Source organism: Lepisosteus platostomus, chromosome 24, assembly GCF_059453375.1.
Source record: "Lepisosteus platostomus isolate fLepPlt1 chromosome 24, fLepPlt1.hap1, whole genome shotgun sequence".
NCBI lineage: Eukaryota > Metazoa > Chordata > Actinopteri > Semionotiformes > Lepisosteidae > Lepisosteus > Lepisosteus platostomus.
This window is the reverse complement of record NC_142634.1, coordinates 14,491,183-14,509,278: the sequence shown is the minus strand read 5'-3', so window position 1 is coordinate 14,509,278 and position 18,096 is coordinate 14,491,183. Positions and strand designations below refer to the sequence as shown.

Genomic DNA, 18,096 nt, shown 5'->3' with positions numbered 1-18,096 from the left:
GATAAAATATAATTGGAATGCTCCACTAATTGCTAAATGTCTTCTGTAACGTGTTTGATTTATTTATAGACACTCACACGTGTATTCATGATAGTAATTAAAAGCAACACGTGGGTCGACAAAACAAGTTCATACGGTGAAAGTTTCCAAAACAGATGGTGAATAAACCTTTATAAAGTATTTAATAAAGGGCAAAGTATTTCACCGTATTTGGCAAATATACACCTATGTATCGGTGCGTGCCAAGTTGTAGGAATAATGACTCGTTGCTACCGTCAGATGCAGATCATGAGCCAAATCAGTCGGTTACCAGAATGCAGGATACAAAACATTGAAAATAATTAATGTATTAAAAATGTTAACGGATACAGACTGAACTGAACTTTTTTATTATTATTAAGACAGTTGTCACGTCTTTTTTCTATTCGTTCCATAAATCCTGGAGTTGGGTTGTAAGATCTGGATCACAGAATTATTATACAATTAATTAATTCTAACAACAAGTACAACAAAAACCGAAAATTGAGAAAAGAGAATAATCGAGATACAAATGCACCTGTAAATCCCTTTTATTTTTTTAAAACTTCATTGCGTGCTTTATTCCTTCCAGGGAAATAAAATCTTGTTGTAAAAGTGTTAAAGTTTCAGAACCATGGCCAGTACCAAACAGACACAAAGCAGGTGTCCAGATGCAGCTCTTCAAACCCGATCACGCTTGCAGCTCATCTGTTCTTTCTGATTTCCAAAAATGTGTCGAATTATAGAATCTTCATATACTTAAGTTTTTGAACTGTTCTCATTAATATGGTCATCATCATTGGGCATATCCTATCATGCGCACTAGCACATACTCTTTCTGAAGTCTTTAATAACGAAGGACTATGTGACCGTTATTTTGTTTTATCTATTCTTTACAGTTTAATTATTATAATTATTAAGAGATCATGTATCACCAATACTATTCCCTATTTAAAATTATGGGTTAGATTTTCCTCTGTACATAAAATCGCTGCTTAGGATCAACGTGGTGTTAAATCGTTCCATATTGCTTCTTGGATCGCAAAGACATCGTAAAACCATTGGCAGACAAAGTCTGCAACTTATACAGTCATGGCAAGGCTACAAAGCCGTCAGTTAGGAATAGATGGAGAAGACAATATTGAGTTAACCTCATTATACATATATCTATCTCATCAAGTAATTAATCTTGAAGCCAGAAAACAACGTGCTTCCCAAGTGAAGGGTATGGGTATCGCTGTTGCGTCTTCGCAGGTTTTGTTAAGTGTTTCGTGAACGATCGTAGACTCGAATACTTCAACTCACAGGAAAAGGTGGAAAGTGTACATTTTACTATTGCGCAGAATTTTGTCTAGCGCAAAACGTCTAGAAACATTTTGAAACGTCGGTAATATTAGAAAAAATTAATACACTAAAATAATTTTATTGGTGAATATTTAGTAACAAAAGTGCTAAAACGTACAAAAAATGAGTTAAAAATTACTATGTTTTAAGTGGGCCTGCTAAGAACGTTATGCTAAACCTTAAGTTGACACCTGTTTTCTTTCGTGTTCAACTAACGCTATTTTGCACAATTCCTTACAAATTGAAATCTTAGGAATTTCCTTTCCTGTAGTATTCTACGTATTTTTCATTTTGTTGCTGTGTTAGCTGTGATACTCTAGCCATAGTAGCAAAATCTATATGCGTCTACCATGAGATTGTATCAGGGAAAAAAAGGTTTGTTCCACCGGTTAAAAAGTCAACTTTCTCTCATCAAGTCACAATTGCGTTGATAAGCTATGGCATCATGCAACCTTTTCCAATAAATCCGGACCATTTTCTACCAATTTAGACAAGGTATAAACTGAGAAATGGAAAAGCGTCATTTATTATAGTGTTCCTAAAAAGGCAAGTCGTTAGCTGACCGGAAAGGACATTTTTGGAAATGTTACCGCGTCTAAAAGGTAATATGATCATACCTTACGGGTACTTTTAGTAAACTTGACAAAGCGTAATACCTTGTCACGACAAATATTATCACCTCTCCAATCCTTCATTTAAATGTCATCGAGACAAACAACTTGAGCTGACTTCCCGTTCAGTCTGGCTTCCACGACCTCCGAGTGCCCTTTGGAAGATGTCAGGTCACGTTTCTCTGGGAGGACCGGCTAACTCGCAGAACATTCAGCTCAAAGTCAGTTCTCAGTTTCCACTCTTAAACCGACAATACATAAACTTAGTGAAATTGTGATTTTCAGGAACTATTCATCGTTCGGCGCAGAAAGTAGGTCGTAATAATTAATTCCCTATTTGGTTACTGCAACCAACAGTAAGAGCAAAAGAAAGAGATGAACGGAAACAAACAGGATCATTTTATTGCTCAAAAGCAACTCGCTCTTCATTAACAGGTGCTATTTTTACTCTTTTTGGTTCATTGTCTCATTAAAGATAGTTTCCAAACTAACGAAACATCGTAAAGACCTTCACATTAGAACAGCGCTAACAATTACTTTTAAAAAACCATTCGGAGCTTAAGATCAGTTATTTGGAAGACAAATTACATCGTAAAACGTCCTTTTCCTCAGTTTTTTAACTCTGTTCAAGGTTGGGATTATGTTTCAATAATTGTTGTTGATCCGAAAAATTAGCACATTTTAAAAGAGCATTGCTATGTCCCGTCGTCTGCGGCTTTTTAATATACATATCTGGATTGAGTACCTGCAATTACCCTTTAAACATAACACCGCCACTTCATCATATGATCATGCACCAATTAAAACGTAATTTAAATTAGCTTTAATACGTATTAGAAGGGGGTCGCCTGTAAAACAATAGTATTCTTATGCAAGGATTTAGAGAATTGGACTCCCTGTCCTTGCGCGACTATGAATTGTTGCACAATATTTTTAAATGATTCTGAAGCATCATTCTGCCATCCTTTGCTTGATCACAATTTAGATCAACTTTAGATCAAGATCAAATTTCCCTTCTGTGTTCTGAAAAGGAGCTGCAGTAGATTTGTGCACAGCACGCTGTCGGTTTAAAATCTCAATTGGGTCGTTAATTAGGTTACACACCTGAGTGTAAATAACCCCTGAAAAATATCGCAGTGCTTATTTCGCTTGTCACGCGTCGCCCCCCAGATTAATTTATTTTATGCATTTAATATAAGACAAAATCAATGTAACTGCAGATACGGTACTTAGAGATTATGTAACGATTCTGATACCCAAAGATGAGCGCATCAAATGATAAAAAGAAACGATGCGTTCTGTTCCGAAATAATGAAATGCAAATATTAGCATCTTATTAACTTGCTTCTGATTTTTTTTTTGCTACAGTCAATAGTCACTATTCTTTTACAGGCGGTAAAATGCATTATTTTACCTATTGAGTAAGAGGTCCTTAATTTGAGTTTAGGGAAATAAACCCCATAGCGGCAAAGTAAAATAACATCTCCATTTAAGTTAAAATAATATCTTTGGCAACATTTCCAACCCTACATCTGTATTTTAACTTTTTATGGTAATAAAACTTTTGCTATGTGCGTATGCGGATGTTAGCTTGCACGCACAGATGGTCGTGCTCGAGAATCATTAATTTACTGTTAGTGTTCCGCGTGCAAGGTAAACTGGATCCGTCAAATTACCCTTAATTCAGTCCCTTTAATTAGTATTATCGTGCCCCGGTCGTAAATAGCCCGATTTTTCAAGTTTCCATTTTAACATTGCTGGGCTCTCCCATAAACAACCTCCCTTCAGCTTTCAGTGTTACAAGTTCTATGGTTGTGTGAAGAACATTTGAAACCTTTACGGCTTAAGGCTACTGGTCAGGTGTAAATGCATATTTCTAAACACTTTTTTAAAGTCCAATTAGTTGGCTGTAGACACGTTAAAACTTTAATATAGTTAAATTTATAGTTCAAGCATAAGTTAAAACGTTACTATAGTGTTAAAACTATAATATAAGATTTTGGCTTTGAATAAACTAGATAATTCTGTAGATCGAATTACAGTTGCTGTTAAAAAAGAGATGGAAAAAAGTTTCGGGAATTCAGAGTGCAATTTTTTTTTGTTAAAATGTTTAAACCACAAGGGTATTTTTTGTAATGTCCTAGACGTCTGGTAGCTATACACGAATTATTTCTTCGTGTTGGTAGCTTAATTGAAATGTGTTTTTGTGACAGCCAGAGAATTGCGTTGCTTTCATTAATATTAATGAGCTATAAAGCGGTGTTATAGTTTAAATAAAAAGTATCTTCTCAATTTCTAAGGATAAAACTGCTGACGTGGTTCATTTCATTTCAAAAGACAGGCATTTATGGAGTTACAGTAGTTTGAAGAAGTTTGTTTCCTAGTATTTGTTTTCAAACTAAGTACTCTTGTAAAAATAAGAAAAAACTACGATAAAATAGTACAGCTGCAGACTTTACGACTTATACTCAGCAGAGCAATCATTTTTGTATAGTATTTTTTCAGACTTGGTTTCAAATCTCAAAAAAGTTTTTGTAATTTTTAGTTTTTATTGGAAAACTTGTCGAACTGCACAAACATTCTGTTTCGACTAACGACAACACGTTTTTATACTACGTTACGTATGATCACTTAACCTCTCACCTGAAATACATCTATTTCGGGGAAGGAACCGTGCATGGTGACCTGCAGTTCCATCATTTTGTGTATCAAAAATACTGAGAAGACAACAGTTCGTGTTTGTACAGGAACACAACTTCACGATAACACAGCAGCGTTTTATTGGATAACACTCTTTTTGCCATTTCTTTACAAAAATATGTTGTATTTTGTTTTAAACACAAAAATATGCATGCACCTTTGAACGAAAAATTTACTTTTTTTTAGCGTAGGGTTCCTTCCAGCTAAAAGTGAACTACATGGTGTGAATTTTTAGACGGCACAAAGATAAAACCCCACTGACTGGTAGGTTTACGCCTGTTCAATTTATTTTGGTCGAGCCTTAAATTTCAGGCACTCAAACTGCGGTGATCATAGCGGTGCGAACCTTGTAAACTACACCAAAAGTCAAAGTCCGTGGAGTACAGGTTATTTTCCAAGTAATTTCTGAAAATAAGTAGGTTGACTGGTCATGTGAATGCTTAAAGATGTGGCCAGTATGCATTCCTACAATTGATCATAGCAGAGCTGCAGGGCCCCAGCTCTTAAAGTTTGCTGCCCTTTTCTTATATATGAAGGCTGACAGACTGGGAAAAGCCCAGCTTTTCCAACTACGGAGAACGTGTTATAGTTCCACGGCCCCTTATCGCATCTCACACAGAGACAGCACGTTATTTAACTGTTTCATGCGCTAAATATCAACTTTATCATTGAAAGATGATATTTTAAGAATTTCCAAAGCATTCGCGAAAGAGGACCTTTTACTGTGGATAACTTCGCATTCACGTGACATTTGCACGAGCTGCGATTCTGCAGGGGTTTTTTTTTGCTGGTGGTGGGGGGGCAGAGATTGTTTTGTGTGCCTTAAAAACAGTGCACATACTGTCACAAGCACCTAAAACAGGAAAGACTTACACGTTTATCCTTTTAAACATTGTATTTAAAAAAAAACATAAAGAATAAGACAGACGCGCATTTGTTCACATTTCACGGTAAAGTAACATCTTCTTCGAGAAACTGTTCAGATAGATGCCAAACATGATCTCAACGACATCACTCAGCCCCCCAACAGTAATTCAGTCTTCATTTCTAGTGAACTTATTAGAATGGTTAGAGTCCATTTGACGCAATATGAATGTGCCTTTGGCAGCTTTTCTCACCGTTAGAATCCTAACGGTGTGTGTAGCGACCGCACATAACCATCAAGACTCAGCACCTTCGCCGCGATATCTGCACTGTTTCAGTAAACACACGACAAAGTGTGATGGAAGAAGGGTCTGCTGGCTGTGTGCGCAAGGTCTGTAGCCCTCAGTGATAACCAGAAGAGACACACGCCCACGGTTTTATAAGCTGGTGGGTCTCTCCGTTTCTCCAGTGTGCTGAAGCCAGTGGACGCCTTGTTTATCGAGGGAAAACATGATAAGAAAATCCGCAGAGGAGATGCTGCCTTTAAAAGGATTGATACCCTGCTTCTCAAGTGATTGCGGCTTTGGCATTAACAGACAGAGAGTCGCTTCTGTGTTTCAATAGAAACACACGTGTGCGCTCATACAGTATGGGTGTTCAGGCGAGTGCTGGACAAATGTAGCCCACACGCTATTTCGTACAATCGTTTAAGAGTGTAATCAGTCGCTACGAAAGTATTTATTTTATCTGGAGAACGAGGCGGGTTTGGGGGTTTTGTAAACCCTGTGTAAAGTTGCCTAGATATTAGGTTTTAAACATAAGGAACGGCACACATATTTGTTGAAATGTCTCAATCTTGCTGGAGAAAGCCTGGAGTGGACTCCTGGCTGCGTTCGACTAGAACGCCTTTCACCAAGGCAGTATTTGCAAGTCTTTCTGTCCCCCAATTTTGACATTAAAGCGGGATCCTACGCGCTTGCGATCCGCTTGCGTAGCTTATTTTACGCAACTGCTGGTCAGCACTGGTTGAGCCGCCGAAGCGCAACTTCGAATTGCGCAATAACGCAAAGACGGTTTCTTCTTTGTCAGAAGTATGGCACCTTATGATAAAGGTTAATGAAGAAATTATACAACTGTTACGTAGTTTATTAAATACAATACTCGCCCTGAGCACCACCGTAGTTTAAAATGATATCCCAGACATCTTGACCATATTCTTCTAGTAATGCAAAGACGTTCTGAGATTGTACTGCACTTTGAACTTCTCAACTTCAAAACTAAAGTACATATTAAGTTTACGTTTTTGAAATCACTTTTTAATTAAACTCCACTGCAAACCTGAGATGTGATTTGATACCCTTTCAAGTATCCTACAACTTTTGTTGGGACCATTGGGACGGTATAATGAATAAAATAATCTATATTGCATTCTATAACTAATTTGAGGAGTTTTATGCTTCAGTTATCGCGTATAGACATGTAAAATAGACTTGAAACATACAAGAGCAGGACGCAGGACCTCGATAACTGCTAAGCCACTGATGCCTGATGCAGATTGTAACACCGGGTTTAGCGTTAGAACACTATTTGAGCAGAGCAGAGCAGCCTTTAAATTCCACCCAATATAAGATTAGACAATCATCTTAACTGCGTAATGGGAACACCAATCCCACTAAAAATCAGAACGGGTGAAACGCACAGCGTCTTCCTTACAAAACTGAAATTAAAGTTCTCAGTCACATTCCCCAAAAATGACACGTTGCTTGTGCATATTATACGTGGTTTCATTCATGCAAAAGATTTTGCGTTTGACTACACTTTAACAGTCCGATTAAACCATGAACCCAAGCTCTTAGAATAATAAATGGAAAGCATTTTCAAATCTTATCTCTCTCCTTTTTTGTCTAGGTTAGCACATCTAAAACATAAACGTCTTGTTCCAGTAATAATTAGATTGTTCTTTTTAGTACAGTAATACAACATAATTTCGCAAGCACATGATGAAGAAACAAAACAACAATACATCAACTAAGATGTGACGAAACCCGAGAAATTATCCCACTAAAGCATTTTAAAATATTTTTTGTTTATTAAGTATGTGAAATATTTAAAAAATAAACTTGTACGAAAGAAAAACCTCCCCCCTCTTATAAAGTATGTAATTTGTTTGTAGAGGGTCGAGTTTTAGTGATAGTTCAGAAACGAAGTTTTAACCTCGCATTGAAAATGTCCTTTTGAACATTTAAACGAAACTGCTGTAAATCTCTTTGGAGACTTTCTAATTTAAGTGTACGTGTAGTTCGTTCAATGTAAGCTAAATTGGGTGAGGATAATAGCACAACGTTAAACTCAGAACAGAAAATAATACTGCCATTTACGTCTAAAGATTAGAATACGTTTGCGCGCTTCTAAAAACTGCAAGAATATATTTGTCCAAATTCTTGAAAATCTAACAGAATCTATCACTGGTAAAAAATACATTATCTGTTAAACAATGAAATGTTGTCGTACACATTATTGCTGCTATGGTGCTGAAAAAAAAACGTCAGAAAAATAATACGTGGCCTTGATAATTCTATTTTCTTCCACAAAATGTCCGTTTCTTCAGATACGTCACTCAAGCTTTTATATTTAACAAACATGGCTAGCATTCTCCACGAGAATACCAAATCTGAACACAATTATACATGCAATAACATGTGAAATCATGTCATCTTGCGCCGCAATACCGGTATTTGGGCAGGAACTATTTTCCTCCGAAAAAAAACAACCCGCAGTTAACATTTTCGCAGCCTGGAAACATAATTGCTTGTTCTATTTTAAACCCGGGAAATGCATGTCTCGTCGTCCAAAATATCACAAGCCCAACTGTCACATTTAATTTCTGTGAAATACCTGTTGCCGACTGAGAGTTTAAGAGGAATGTTTCTGAGCAAAGGATCGTGTTTAATAAACTGCGGGCATCGTCCAGCTCACCCCCTGGGTTTCCGGGCAGTACCCCTATTAGTGGCTTAAAAACTCTTAAGTCTGAGGTCCTTAATGTGTCCCCAGTCACCCGGTGTAAAGCACAGCTCTCATTATAATTTGGCTAATAGGAACTCAAACGCTTTGTAATGTGCCACTAGTGCACTGGTGCATTTCAGGAAATGGATAGAGAATCTATAAGGAGGCATTAGAAATAATTGTTCCTTTGTTAAAGACGATGATGATAAACATGCTACTACTACTGCAACTACAGTACTACTACTAATAATTGAATAATAACATTTATTAAATAAATAATTTCTTCCGTGACGAAACATTGCATGTTCTCCTCTTGACTGCGGGTTTTTATTTCCTCCGGCTGCTCCAATTTCCCAGGTTACTTCGTTCCCGGCGGACAGCCCGGGTAGAAATCCGGCCTAGCGCACTGTTTCCTCTCATCACTTAACCCTTACATCTCGCCCTCTTCCTTTACCACGAATAACCATCTATCTTTTTATGAATGGGCTTGTTTCAGGGCCTCTCAAGTGTACAGTCCTCCGTAGCTGTTTAATAAATCACTGTGTCAGTGAACTTTTTGTCAAAACGTCTGTGCTGTATGTCGTGATAATGCCAGAGTAGAAGGTTCATTCCAAACGTTTCCAAAATCACTACTTTGAAGATCTCTAATTTGCATGAGGCAATCGTTTCATAACACTGACACACGCTGCACACATGGTGAGGTCTTCAGCTGTATGATTACTGAACTGGCAGTTCTGCTGTATGCCTTGAATTGATCATATATATTCCATAAAGTGGTCAGCTAATCATATTATAGTTTCTCCACCTTATGGTTGGTCAAATTCTTTACAGATAATGGCTCTCAGTCCTGGGCTGGAGAGAGCCTTGTGTCTGCTGGATGTTATTCCCACAGAACCCTTATTCGCTGGTGCTGACTGGTGTCTGGAACAGACCTGCTTGCAGGTTTAGATTCATTTCCAGAGTCAGTCCTTAGTTTAAAAAATATCCTCGCTACAAGATATTTCCAACAACTGTTTCACACCAAACATTTTGCAGTCTTTCTCAGCCTCCTGCCTAGTAATATGCTAACATACGTCTGACTAAAAAGCTCTTAAAGGGTGATCCGGTTGATGAACACCCCCACAATGAACCAGTTTTAAAGTGCACACATTGTTTCTTTTCTTTGGTTGAATTATACAGTTGCAATGAACTGTATAATTACAGTTAACAACAACGATTGAATGGCTGGATGACAACCTGCTGAACTGGCAGGTATCAGCTTCACCATTCATATCGACCACTCCACACCCAGATCAGGCACATTCTGGTCTGATAACAAGCAGATTGGGTGATACTGAAAAGCTCTTAAAGGGTGATTCCAAAATTAACCAAATTTTTCCTTCTGCATAAGTCCGATTTGTCACATTTCAGCTAACACACCTTAATGAGGGATGTTCTGAAACTCAGGAATACACAACGAGTTTGGTTTAAGCAAAGATCAGACCCCGTAGTCCTCTAAGAGCAGGGTTCAGCACCTCTGCAGTAAACTCCTGCAGACATGCATGTAAAGAGTAAGTAGAGACTGATGACACAGAGCCTCTGATCTCTACACAGGGATGAACGTGTTTGCAGTTAGTGCTCAGGTACTCAGGTATTGACTTACTGCACAGAATCATTATGAAAAGATCATAATCTGAACTGAATATTTTCTTTTACAGTAGGTTCTTGCATGTCTATGGGAGAAGTAGAGACACTTCCCCCAAGTACCCCCAACTTGGGGGAACCTACTTTTATACTTTATATACAAACAGAGTTTAAAGTTGTGTTTTTGTTTAAAGTTTGATTGACTTGAGACAGTGGTGTGTTTTTGGAACCTCACCTATTTGATATGGTTCGCATGGCCTCTCATTCGTAAGCTTTCTTCATTTCAAAGGTGGAGCTGCACATTCCAGTTATGCTTCCTCTGTAATATTTAATATATTAATAATGCATAATGAAGTGTGAAAAAACAGTTAGGAACTACTTACATCTAATGAATAATTGTGTTCATAACAATAAAACATTGCCAGATACTGTATGTAAATACTTTATTAATACAATCTTCATTATTAATATCGTTTGTTGTGTCCTAAAAAAAATTGCAACCTATAACTTGTAAGTGTTACAAATTGCCTGCTCACCCTTTTTGCAGGTATGTTTTTATAAATAAAGATATTTTAAAGGTATTAATATGGGTACTTGTGAGACTATGACACAACCAGGAATTTTTTAGATCACTTGAGTTGGAGTGATAGCAATTGCATGCTCATTGGCAGCCAGTGCTCCTTACAGGAAAATCTAGACTCTGCTGCAGTTACACTGACAAATGTGTCGGGCTGAAAGAGACAATACCTTGGCAGCTGAAAGCATATGAGAGAATATATGGAGAATGATATGTTGTAAGAGGTTGAAATCATCATATGGTGAAATTTCTTCTTATTCTGGAATTAGTCATGGAGATGAGATATAGCTGATGCTATAAGGTAAAAATTTTAGTTGACGTGAATGCCTGGTTATTGTCAATTGTAGATTATCCCTGATTATGCTGAATATTAACCAGATTGGGAGGCAAGGTGGCACTGTGGTCAGCATTACTGTCTTGTAGCACTGGGGCTCTGGGTTCAAATCCAGACCTGTGGTGTGATCTGTGTGCAGTTTGAATGTTCTCCCTGTATTTGTATGGATTTCCTCTCTCTGGGACCCTGGTTTTCTCCCACAGTTCAAAAACATACTGGTAGGTTAAATGTTCAATGGCTCCTGGTAAAAGTGCCCTTAGGTGTGTGCGTGTTTGTGAGTGTTGGACTGGTGTCCTGTCCAGGATGTTCCCTGCCTTGGCAGGACAGGTTCTCCCACAACCCTAAAAGGGAAAAAGCAGTTAGAAAATCATTTAACAAAGTGAAAGAAAAGATGGACTAACAATTTAGATTAAGAAAAGGTAGCAGAAAGCAACATCAACCCAGGATTCTGAAGTAACTATAGGACTGTCTTAACTGTAACTGTCTTCCGAAAACAGATGCAGCTCCTACGAATAATGCCCTGCAGCTGATTAATGGGGTGAGCAAGGGCTGTCATAGTATTGCTTTAGAGTACATAGTTATACATAGTAGTGACTGTGAATAAATACAGAATTATTTTACCTGGTCTAACAAAGCTCTTTATGGGGAGAGCAGTAGTTCCAAGAATAAAATAAATAACTTTAATTGGTTGTTGAAATGGTGAACTAGCACAATAATTCTTATTTCAAGAACATGCTCATTGTATGTTTCCCTCCTGTGCTTATAATTTCACATGAGGTTAAAGCAACCAATCCAGCCTGACGTCTAACTCCAATCCCTCTTCTTGTTCCAGACCTGGGGATAAACTGATGGCCCACTGTCCTGAAGTTGAACCAGCATGGTTTCGACGTTCTCACTCAGCCCCGTCTTACGGATGTTCCACTAGATACTCGGGTGCACTGCGCTGATTAGGTATCACAGCGGCACACTACTGCGCATTCAGCGGCATTGTGCAACACCTTGGCCCTCACTCAGGAATCGCCAGCCGCTCTGCTCCGAGCTCAGGGACTGTAGGGCAAGGTCGACACATCTCTGGTAACAATCACCTCACACAAGGGGCTCACATTCCTGCATCCCCTTGCCTGCTATTAGCCAGTTCTGTCAGACAGTCACACTCCTTGTGGTCTGTGGGAACAGAGAGCTGAAGGTCATAGTAATCAATGGAACTTTCCCTCCCACTCTGGAGAAGGGTTCCTAATGGCTAAGGCACATGTGATTAAAATAGGAAGTGTGAAATACAAGCCCTTCCAATCTGTTCCAGGCCAGATCTTGGGCACATCCAGCTCTTTAATGATCTAATTGAAGTAAGTTAATTGAAGCCTCAGTAAACCTTCCTAATGATAGAATGTCTGATGAATTGATTTCCTTTGGCACTATGAGAGCTTTTGAGCTGGAAATAACTATATCAGTGTAAGGAATTCTTAATTATTATTCATTAAATTCACTCCTAGATTCTCTTTGAATGGAGTCCAAAAAGCCAAATCCAGACCAGTTCTACAGAACTCTACAGAAAATGTTCAAAACAGAAGAGGGGTTACCCAATATGTGAGTTCAGTGGATTGGAAGATCTGTTATTTGACAATCCATGTCCTAAAAATATATAAAAAAACCAGAAATTGGAGTATGGAGGGCAGATTGTAGTTGGTATTTCAACATCTTCTGCTTTTTTATGCTCCAGTACGGTGTTCTCTGGGGTGGATCACAGCAAAAATGTTTTTTACTTGTAAACGTCATAGCAGCAAGAACCAAGAACTGCCTCAGACAGCCTGTGGCACAGGAAACAGATGTTTTGAAAATGAATTGGTTTGGGGGAGAAATATGGTCTGGTTAGGGTTTGATGCTGTGTTTTTCAGCTGTGGAGCTCAATCCCAGTTTACACTGGAGCAATTGAAACCTTAGATTGTTTCCAATCTGAACCAAAAGGCCATATTTGTAATGTGTCTGCCTTTGTGCACCTGTTACTGGAGTGCATTTGTGCTGCAGAGATTTTGTGTTTGCAATCTTTCAATAATCTCGGATACCTAAGGCTTGAATTGAGGTTTACAAAAGTCAGGGTCTTGTTCAGATTCCTAGAAGACCAGCAGATATGCTGGTCAGGAACCAGAAGAGGATCGAGGAGGATAAGGATTTAAGGAAGAGGCAACCGGGTGTTTGTGATTATGCTTCTGTGTCCAATAATAATTTAAACTAGGGTCCTCAAACACAGTTTTCTTCTCCTTTTGAGCTACAGATTCCAAACACCTGGTGGTTTCCACTGCATTGATGCAAGTCATCTCGAGCTCATTAAATGACGAGCCTTAAAATCCCTGGGCCCCAGAAGGCTACAGTCTAAGCCGAAGATGATTCTTCTCTGTGGACAAAGATGGCCCTTGGTTGCTGTCTAGTGGGTATATTCAAGAAGCCTTTGGCTAACCTTAAACAATCCTATCAAGCTGCAGGTTTAGAAATTGCTGTGCTTATTTTTACAAACACAATGTAGTTTGTGGATCCAAACCTTTGCATATATTCAACAGATCCAGACCTGGGGTTAATTCAGTCCAGTGAAGGAACAACTAGGTGAGTAAGAGCTAAGGTAGCAATAAGTGTCCTTGGATCAGTGCTGGATAGTCTACAAAAAGGAATTCCTCTATTCTACTGAAATAGAAGGACCTCATTACTCAGACACTTCAATCTGTGGGGCTTTACCAGATGTTCATCCATTAGTGCCACATCATTACAAAAAGATGGAAAGAAGGATCCATATATCGAGTCTTACTGTAAGTTATGCTTTCTATGTTAATGGATGTTTGGCTGAGCTGTAAACCACAGTAGTAAATCTGTGATTCATCTCAAAGTTTGGAATCAGATGGATATACATATTTTTATGGAACTCAGTTTTCCACACAGCCTCCCCTTCTTACTTCAAACTCTGAAAACACTGTAAATGTTATAATTTGGGCTCCTGTTTAAATGTTTGGCTTTCTTCATTGAAATTAATTTAAGATAAGGCTTTTTTGTTTATTAGAGCTAATGAGAACCCGTATATTTGAGGATCAGTATGTGACAGTATGCTTTTCTTTCTAATGCCTGCCTTGAATATTTGCAGACGCCTCTATACATTGAATTACCATTCATCTCTGACTCTGGATTTTATCTTAAACATCTGTTTTTAACTGCTGTTCATTTAACTATGCACACATAAAAGCTAAATATGTATTACAGTATATGATGTGTTCACTCATTTAAGCTAGGTGTATTTGAACATATTTAGCTATCTACAAACGACTGTACCATTGTCAAAATCAGAAATTGCTTGAACACTCTTGAATATGAAAAGATACAAAGATTGAAGACAAATATAGCTATGTATTCACTGTGGTTTGTATTCAATGTTTCGTCCTTTAACTGTTAAGATTACAGGTTTTACTGTCAACCGCAACTTACGTTTCATAGAAACTGTTAACAATCTTCCAGGCATTTCCTCCGATTTCTCAGTCCAAATGTATGTCAAATGTATCTTCCAGTAAAATGGATAACACTTCTTTTTGCTCGTTCCCAAGCTACATGTTTGATATTACAGACTGCACTCCTAAAGTGACATACTCCGCCATTCACTGCTTGTTAGTACTCCTGATACATAGCTGTCTGTGCCACTGTAGGAGTATGTTGTTTTAATATTTTTGCTCTTTGAAAAATTCCATGGAGAGATATGAAAATTTGCTCAGTTCTCTTAATTGTTTAAAACTGAAGATCTCTTCCTCTACATTAACTCTCATCAGATTTGACACATAGCTTTATTTTAGATCTCATGGAGCCATTCAGGAATGCTAGAGCACAATATAGTACCATTGACCTAATGTATCTTGTCCAATCTTTCCTTTTTAAACAAGCAAGCCAATGTAGCATACTGTATATAGACATTCCTACAAATGAAGGCATCCTTTTTCTATATTGTATTGACAGCACATACCTATGCATGAAAATACATATGTAGAGTTTTTAAGTTCAATCCTGTCTGCCCATCCAGAGTCTGAGCCAAACACAACCTTGTAATGGGATGTTTTCAGTCTCTTGAATTGTCAAATGTAAATTCCAGCTGTGAACAGCCAAGTACATGCATATTATGTCAGGCATATCAAGGTTTGTTCCTACACATTTATTCTTAAGGGGAAGGATTGTGTTAGAATGGGTTATGTTTCCATGGACATTTTCTAGACAAACAAGTACCAGATTCCCAGTCAGTGTCAATGGCCTGTGTTTAGATATAAGTGCAACTTCAAGACTTGTCCATATGGAAAATCCTCACTGTAGAAACATCAAATTAATGCAAATCCAGGTTTACTACCTTTGGAAATGAAGGCAACATGTTCTGTGGAATCACAGCTCTGGCTTAGAGCCCTGCCTTAGGAACTGAACTCCAGTGTTAGGTGACAAAACTTGTTATCTCTGTCAGAAATAAAATCATATAAACTGCAGACGCTTCTTGTCTGGTGGCTTCCTTAAGACGTTAATTTAGACAGCAAGTATGCTAAAATTTCCCCCTGAGAAGAAAAAAAAAAGTAAAAAAAAGGAGTCTTTCCTGTTCATTAGTATCCGTTGCATCGTTTATTAGTGCATGTGAATGACTGGTGGCTCCTGCCCCAGATGATGCAGTAGTGTGCGATATTACGGTTATGGACTGTACGAGTGTGCTTTTGATCCCCCGTCCTGCCCTGTCTCTCCCCGCTGCAGGTCTGCTGCTGTCCGCTGGCCCTCCTTGGTGGGGCTGGATTTATACCCGTCTTGGGGGGTCTCTCGCCGCCTCTCTGCCTTGGAGGTCTGTGTGCCATCGGGGCTCACCTCCCCGCGGGGTCAGCTGGAGACTGCCAGGGTCACACATTTCTGATCTCCCAACCTCAATTTATAGCTGAAGGTTATGACTTTCAAGATTCTCATGGTTTCCTGTTAAATCGAGCTGAGTGTTGTTGAAGGCTATGTGGGGCTTTTTTTTTGTTTCTTCTCTATTTTTTTTTTACAGTAAACCTGCCTTTGATTTTTATTTTTCAGTTCTTTTTTTATCAAGGTAGACCTATAGCTTTGTACATCAGCTGATTACACGTCCTTTAGTAATGAAACGGTGTTCCATAGATCCTTTAAACCAGTTTGTGTTCTTTGCTTTGCTCTTGTTTTCAGCTAATTGGGTGTTAAGCTCATCAATACAGTGACACAAACTGTTCCCCTACAAATAAGTTTAGTGTTTTCTACTGAATTTTTTCTGTGACTCTTAAAGTGTTCGTGTAAGATTTCAAATGCTGGAGCTACAAAAGCAGTAGTCTTCAAGTTTATCACAAGACAGTAATAATCTTTAAAAATGTTCCAGTCGAATGGGGCAATGACTGGATTGTTACTTTCAATCCCAGCTGCTTAACCTTTCCTGTTTTTAGAGACTAACTGTAGTGCAGGAACTCCGTACGGGAATTACCTCCCCTTCCTTACGTTTGCATAAAAAAAAACAGCTGAAAATGTAAACTCCTAAAGTTGGGCTGCCACGGTTTCTAATTCAACACAATGGCAGCAACAAATGTATTTTCACACCAGGGTTACAAATTCTTCATCAGGGAGGACTTTTCTTTCAAAAGGAGAATTACTCTTTAATGTGTGAATGAGGTGTGTTTTATACAAATACAGAGTACAGAGGTTAAGCTTTAAGCTTTTTACACTTCATATACAAATAATCTAAGGGGAGACACTGTTGGTTTGTTAAATGTATGAGTAATTAAGAATAATATCTCACTGTTTCTAGTTACATCAGATTTTCTCCTATCTCTGTGTACCTCCAGTTTTATTCTTGTGTTATTTGCAATGTTGTAATCTCTTTTCACTTGTTATTGTACAAATAAAAATCATTGAGCATCTTGCTACACTTCAGTCTGAGATATTTCTAAGACAATGCTCTTTGAATAATAATGGGAGGTTATGTTATTTGATCCATGAAAGAAGGACTTGCATCGTTAACAAGAAACAAATACGATGGGGAAATTGGAACTGTCCATGTGTCAAAATTGCCATTTTGAAAATGACTGGTTTTGCATTTGAAAAACATGCATTTGAAAAACATGTCAATCAGAAGTGCCATTCTAAAAGAACAACTTTCAACTACAGTCCACACTGCTACACATTGAGAGATGGTGTTTCTCATATAGGCAGTGAAATAAATTAGGCTACTAGTAGATATTGAGATATTGAGTCCAACTTGTATTTAATCACTTGTTCTGATTTTAAACTTAAAAATGCTACAGGTTCTTGGACTTTTTGTGTTAACTTGTGAAGAAAGAAAACTATAATCATGAAAAACTTGAGCAAAGAAAATTTATTGCATCTGAATATGAACTCAGTCAACAGGTAATAACCTGTTTTGTGTTATTAGTGAATCTGTTTCAATATAGACAAATGTATTAGTTGAAGAAGAATACTAAATGATTGTTCAACATTTTAAAGTATTCCAGTTTTGTTTTTAACATAGTAGTGTGGAGCCCAGTGCATTAAAAGATTTTCCATTATCCGAGTTTGTTTTGCGGATGAGAACACAAAACCATGAGAACAGTCACAGATGAGTGGACGTTATTTGACCCCCTTTGGTCTTTTGATAGTGTACTGTAGTACTGTAACTCATTGATCCAGGGACCTTATTCCTTCTGAGACTTAAAGGATGCCAGGAAGTTTGCTTCAACAATATATCTGTGCACTGTGTAACAGACACCCACAAACCTCGAAATACATCACAGCACAATATATAACTAGAGCAACAATGTTTTTATTGTGTTCCTGGAGGTTGAAAAGAGTTGAAGGGGAATTAATTTGCACAGACTGCCTTTGTGGGGTATCTCTTATAAAGTGGACAGTACAGTTAAGTGGTCTTTTCCTTCAGTAATCCAGTTCATGAGCGAACCCCGGGAAGTTTTTAATGAACACTATTGACCTATTCCTCTTACAGCCATGATCTTTCTTAGAAAAAAACTTATTGT

General features: G+C 38.0%; 1 long non-coding RNA gene across 6 annotated transcripts in view; it reads left to right on the top strand.

The window, feature by feature from the left end:
- Positions 1-16,999, top strand: part of LOC148641753 (uncharacterized) — a 29,315-nt gene extending 12,316 nt beyond the window's left edge. The window contains exons 2-5 of one of the 6 annotated variants that reach the window (XR_015929777.1): positions 11,907-12,148; positions 13,338-13,496; positions 13,627-13,669; positions 15,824-16,999. This is a non-coding gene — a long non-coding RNA (uncharacterized LOC148641753). Of the gene's footprint in view, positions 1-11,906; positions 12,149-13,337; positions 13,501-13,626; positions 13,670-15,823 lie in introns of all 6 variants that reach the window. The other 5 variants (XR_015929775.1, XR_015929778.1, XR_015929774.1 and 2 more) reach the window with 5 other exon arrangements.
- The last annotated feature ends 1,097 nt before the right edge of the window (positions 17,000-18,096 follow it).